The sequence below is a fragment of the Delphinapterus leucas genome, chromosome X (genome assembly GCF_059928025.1).
Source record: "Delphinapterus leucas isolate spDelLeu-1000000601 "Yukka" chromosome X, BTC_Dleu_Yukka2, whole genome shotgun sequence".
NCBI classification, from domain to species: Eukaryota; Metazoa; Chordata; class Mammalia; order Artiodactyla; family Monodontidae; genus Delphinapterus; species Delphinapterus leucas.
The window spans coordinates 48,739,673-48,746,132 of record NC_143150.1 but is presented as its reverse complement, the minus strand read 5'-3'; the positions used below and the strand labels follow the sequence as shown (position 1 = coordinate 48,746,132).

Here is a 6,460-nt window from a genome sequence, read left to right as displayed (position 1 = left end):
TCCAGGCTACTGTGTGTATCAATAGCTTGTTCCTCCTTATGGCTGAGTAGTATTCCACGGTATGGATGTGCCACAGTTCATTTAACCGTTCACACTTGAAGCGTATCTGTATTGCTTCTAGTTTTTGGCTAGCTATTACAAATAAAGATGCTATGAACAATGGTATACAGGTTTTTGTCCAGACATAAGTTTTCATTTCTCTGGGACAAATGTCCAGTAGTGCAATTGCTGGGATGGTAGTTGCATGCCTACTTTTTAAAGAAATTGCTGAACTATTTTCCAGAATGGATGTATTACTTTACATTCCCACCAGTGGTTTCTTGACCAACTGTTATTTTTTTTCTTGAGTCCTAAGTTTCCTAGTCAGTCTGCTTTCTTTTTGTCCACCTTTCAGAGTCTTCTTATGTTTATCTTACATATAATGTCCAAGATTTACTAGCTGTATTTAGGAGGAAGAATAGGGAAAAATACATATCCTCTGTTTTTCCAGAAGAGGAAGTCGTCTCTGTTTTTTTCTTTTTTTTTGATGAACAAAAATCTCATACTCTCTTTCAATGTTATATGAAATTTCAAAATAGATTAACTCATGGTTAAAAAATAAACAACAACACTGAGACAAATTTCTATTTTGTTTTCAAACTAATAAACCAAACTTCTTCCTTCACCACTCTTTCATCTGCTATTTATATATGTTCTCCCACTTCACTGAGACTCCTTGCTCCCATACATTTTCAAAGTTCTGACAGTTTTCATTTCTAATCCCTCTACTTTTATTTCCAGCCATATCTCCACTTCCTAGTTAGACTGCTCTTTTGATACTTGTGACCTATTATAACCAAAACATCAAAATCAGTGTCAGAGTTTTGGCCTGTCTTTTTAGAACAAATATGTTCAATTTCAGATAAGTTTGGATAAGCATCAGATAAGCAACCAAACTCTTAATCAATGCTTAGTTGAACCAGCCTTCAACAAGCTTTTGAAGCCTGCCCATCACAAGAGATTTGCTTATCAGTATTTGGCTTGATTTAAACTAACCTCTTCACCTTTTTGCTTTGTGAAAAAATGGATCAGTTTGGAATCATCAGGCTTGGAATGGGTGCATGGGCCCATCAAATATAGTTTGGGAGTATTTTAACACACAATATTGTTAGCTGAATGTAATTATAAAGGACTGTTAGATGAGGTTCAATTTTAGCACAGATCTACATGAAGGAGACAAGATTGCTTTTTCCCCCCTCTTCTTTAGCAAATGGATAAATTTGTATTTTCCCTGAAATTTATTTGTTTTTCCTGTGGAGGGTTTGAGATTATTACATTAATATTTAACTGCAGTGGAAAAATGAAACCTTTCATAAGTGTTTTCGTCATGATATGTGTAATTATACCCACACACATAATTTATGCATATATTTTTGGTTGTTTTCGTGGTTAGTTGGTTTTAAAGTATAACAAGAAAACAATACTACATTGGAGACAAACAGATAAAAGAGAATAGAAAGTCAATTTTCTAATGGCTAATTTATTAGATTTTGTTTAATCATTAAATTTATCCTCATTTTATAGACCAAAATAGTTACTTAAAGTTTGCTGTATTTTTATGTATTTATTTTTATTGTAAATTTTTTTGTGAACTCCTTGACATCATTTTTTATGGAGGGAGTGGGTATCAGGACTGCCAATATAAAGTGTCAAGAGGGAGCTTTCTCTTTGTGCTGCCACTTTCAACCATTTACATTTTGGTTTCTTTAGGTTGTGGGTTTTAAAAAAATTTTGTTTTATTTAGTTTTTGTCTTGGAAGTTTAGATTTTTATTCTGACCATTTGTTAGTGTTTTCCTTAAAATAATGTTAATAACTAAAAACAAACAACCAAAAAGCTAAAAAGTGTCTTTCTTTTTTTCTTTTCCTTTTCTTTTTCTTTTCCATCTCCTGTGGTCCATCATTAGGCAGAATTTCAGTTAGTTTTATGAAATACAATATTTAGCACTCCCTTATCCCACTTTTTTTAAAGGAAAAAGATAAACTTTAATGACTTGAAGTTGAGAATATGGATATAGCTTCATTCAGCCACACTCAGATTATATAGTATTCCTCACCTCCTTTTAGCCTGATTGTGTACAGTGCTGGGTGACAAAGGTACACAAACCCAGCCTCCTCCATCATCATCATCAGTAGCATAGGTTCAAGCTGCTTTTTATGGTGAAGTACAATCTCTCCCCTCTGGAAAAACCAGTCATTCCACTCAACACCACGTGAAATACCAAAAACCAAATTGTAGCATTCCTTGGGAAGAAATAACTTCCATTTCTTCTCCTTCTCTTTTCCCTTCCCCTTTCCCCTCCTTTTTCCCCCTTCCTCCTCCTCCCCCTCCTCCAATTAAGTAAACCCATTATGTTTCTCTTATCCAAAATGGCTCCTGGAGTAGACATTAGAATGGTTTTCTCTGAAGTCAGTGTTTACATAGCTAACCAACAGTCCTGCTGCTAATAGCTGCTCCTCCTGTGGTAGGATTTTCAGTGTGGTGTGTTTTCAGCATCTGTGCATACCCTTACTTCTAGGTTTTTCAAAAGACTGCAGATTTCTAGTGATGGTCTTGGGTTTCATCCCAATGGCTACAGATCGACCTTGATTCTTCAGTTATTCAGTTTCCTCAGTTATTTTGCTGTCCATCGAACAGGGTTTTGTTTTGCTAGATTTGAATCTCTGTTCCTTAGTTAACACTTTAAGAATCATCAGCCAACTTCTACTAATTTCAGTACCTTCTTCCCAAATGTCGTAAATAAGTTCCTTATTGGCTCAGCAGCACCAGTACCTAAAACTCTTTGGATGATTCTCAAGTCTAGCATTGTGGACAAAGAAAGATAAACTCTACTCTTGGTTGCATCAGCAGTACATCTGAGTATGCATCACCCTTAGATCCTTGTTCCTTTGATCCTTGACAACAACAGAATAGGCTTCCAAGCAGTCTTCCCTTAACTCATTCAGATAATCCACAATGTCACACTTTGATTTATTCACCTGAGATTGGTAGGTTTGCAGAAGTGTGCTCAGTACTACCTCTAGGTATTTGTTAAACTCTCCACCAATAACAAAGGCAATATCACTAAACACTTACAGAATCTGCAGCTTCACAGACCTTCGGCCATTCCCATTTCCCAAGTTCTCCATCAACAAACAGTAAGATACTGGATTTCAAGGTGTGACATAAGTCTTCCACGTATCTTACAGTCTCCAATAAAACCTTGCACTCAGTATAAGTTTTCAGTAAAATACCCATACTCAGGAGAACTTAGAGGCCTCTATATACTTTAGGAATTTAGCAACCAACATTTCCTCTGATGTGCTACTGCTATCGGATCACCCTCTTGCATCCCCCATATCCAACTCTGCTTTGGAAAATCCTTAACAGGGAGACCCTCATCTCATCTTGATGCTGCAGTTTTTAGAGAACATTTTGAAGAATTATGTGGAGTAAAGACTGAAGGTCATTGAATTGGATCTTATCAGAAGTGCTTTTATATGTGACTGTATCTCTATTGATACACTTTTTGCAGTTAGAGTTGCCAGCATCAATTTTTGAACTGAATAGTACTTGGTACTATTTTTCACAATTTTCATCAAAGCTTCATATGAAGCACTTCTCAGGTTATTCTGGTGGCCATCAGGTCTGTCTGTGATCACTAGGAGATTCTGAAATATGAGGATAAGCAGTAAGTAGCTGTTTCTTCCTGATCATCACTTACCAACTTTCATAAACAGCTTCAAATAGATTGGAAAAAAACTCGGCACACATTTGATGCCATTCTGGGTTCAGTACTCAGGCTTTCTCTCAGACATTGTAACAAGGGAACCGAGCAAACATCACTTATGGCAGCTTCCTGTAGCAACTTGCAAAATTTGCCCCCGGTCTGTGTACTTATATACCAAACAATTTACACAGGGGTCTTCAATTAATTATATTAAGCTAGGCATTGCCTGTATGACTAGGATTTTGAGCTTATTGGATTTCTCTTCTTCCAAGATACAGGCAAAAGTCATCACAAGGGTGTCAGGGTTCTAAGAACTAATCAGGGTTCTTGATCTGTTCTTTACAAGAGGGAAGGACAGGTGGGACAATGTCATCTTCACATCAGGTGGCCAGGAGAATCATCATTTTCATCATCTTTTGTTAGTATCTGTGTGAGAATTGGAACCTCAATTGTAGTGTTTCCTTGGCATAGATCTTGCTGTGTGCTCTGGGACCTTCTTTGTTCTGCTGTCTCTTTAGCTTCAATGACCAAATCTATTTTGTCATCACAGACATTGGACCAGAACTTTATTCCTTACGGGGCCATTTCATCAAAGTCACTGTGTTGCTTCAACTGTGATCACAAAAAGAGCAGGGCTCATGTGTGTCTCCACGTATTGATAGTACAGGGACATTTTCTTCACCAGATTCTATAATGTAGTCACTAAATACCTTATTATCTTGACAACAGGCTGCTTCATAGACTATCTGGAAAAGAAATTGTCTTTCAGATTCTTTGTCAAAGCTTGCTTTGATGAACTCCAGTACTCCAGGTGTGCCTTAGTAGCCACTAACTTCACATTATTATTAGGCTATTCTTTCCACTTTCCCAGGATTATGGCAGTCAGAATCTCATTGGATGGAACTTGTAGCTGCTCTGTTTGAATATCTTGGCAGATGTAACAAATTGCATCCAATGTCGACTCTTTCATGTGCTCTGTGCTGTTGGAGTTTGTGACATTGTCTACCAGCTGAAGAAGGAATCTTGATCACTGGTTTACTGGACTTTCTATACAAACAATTTCAGCCATCGTTGTGAGGAAGAACTAAGCTAGTAGGTTTCTGCAACTAAAGTCTGCAAAATAATTCTTGGCTTCTTGGTCAAACATTAACATCAATGGGAAGCCATTCTGCTGCTGTTGTGCCTTGATGTTTGGATCCTCAGAAGACAAAGAGTTCTTGATCAGTAGACCAGCTGAAACCCTGCCAATCTGGCTGTTTCCTGAATTTCTGGTGCTCTGGACAGTTCCAGAAGGACCTTTGGCAAGTTTCACCACTGCACACTCCAGGAACTTCTACATAGTTTCTAGTTCAAGCAGAGGTAGAGACGCAGTTATCTCAATGCTTCAATCAGCTCCAAAGTAAAGGTGATGGCAGTTGCTTTTCTTCAGGTGATGCTTGCTTCTCAGGTGACAGCTCTGACTAGAGATAGGGGTTGGGAGTTGCATGGCACTGGAGGGTTTGAAGGGGGTCAGAGTCACCACAAGTTCGTTCATCTGTTCCTTCTTTATAATGCTCCATCATCTTTTCCTTCCCACTCCCTCCCTCCCACTTTCCTTCTTTGCTGTTAGCAATGGCAGCTGCTCCTCTGGTGGAGGTGGTGGAGAAAACTTAGAGGCAGTTCAGAGCATGACTAGAGCTTGGTTGGCGAGGAGAGAAAGGAGAAAAGGAGGCAGGGAGTGAACAGAAGCCAAAAGGGAGGGAAAACTTTGCTACACTTTAGATTACAGAAACTGGAAGCTAAATCATAAACACCTAAGGTCATTACAATGACTTATACTATTTGTGGGAGAGTGTGCATGTATATCAGTAATCAGTTCATTGTCTTGGCCAAGTGCTCAAATAGGTAATGATATCTTATACCCCCAATGATTTCCTTAAAAAAAGTTACATTATAAAAGAACTTACAACCTGCCATTCACCCGAAGTTTCTTCATCCCAGCCATTGTGAATTAAACTTTCATTATTGATTAAGTGCTTTGGAATTCAGACTAGTGACAGGAACTTTAAAAAATTGCTGTTTATATGGTACTAAAGGACCATACATTAGACTTTTCAGCCAAAATTGCACAAATGTACAACCCCACCATCAGCAGTGTCATCTGCAATATATGGAAATAAAAGGGCTGACTGATTCTTTGCCAAATCTTAAACTCATCCAGTATAGCCCTGCAAGACAGGAGTGGTAACTATATGCATCAAAATGTCATGTTAACATGCACTTCAAATAGAGTTCAAGGTTACAAGGGCAGAAGAACTCTAGGAGCAAGAATAAAACAATTTTAGTTTGCTTTCAAACTGTCAAAATTAAGTGGCTAGTCATTCCTGTATATCAGTTTGGTACAGTTATATGGGAATGGAAATAATCCAGTGGGTAGGGATAGATGCAATTATAGCTCAAGGGTTTTATCCTCGAAGGGGCAGATGCCTGATATAGCTAAGAGATAAAAGTCAGGAAGCATGTTTCAAAGATACCTCCTGGAGGAAACCTTTGGAAGATTGGGAAAGACTAGACAGGAAAGGGATTTGGAGCAATAGAGCTAGGAACATGTTCTACCCTAGGCACAGGCAAACACATACACACCTGGATTTATATTTTGTTGAGTTTAGACAAAAATTTCTTAGAATGCTTGTGCTGAGAAGGAGAGAGGAACAAAGACTTTCTGCAAAAATTG

General features: G+C 38.0%; 1 pseudogene; it reads right to left on the bottom strand.

The window, feature by feature from the left end:
* Positions 1 to 2,538: 2,538 nt before the first annotated feature.
* LOC111178201 (importin subunit beta-1 pseudogene) lies at positions 2,539 to 5,703 on the bottom strand (annotated as a pseudogene).
* Between the last annotated feature and the right edge of the window lie 757 nt (positions 5,704 to 6,460).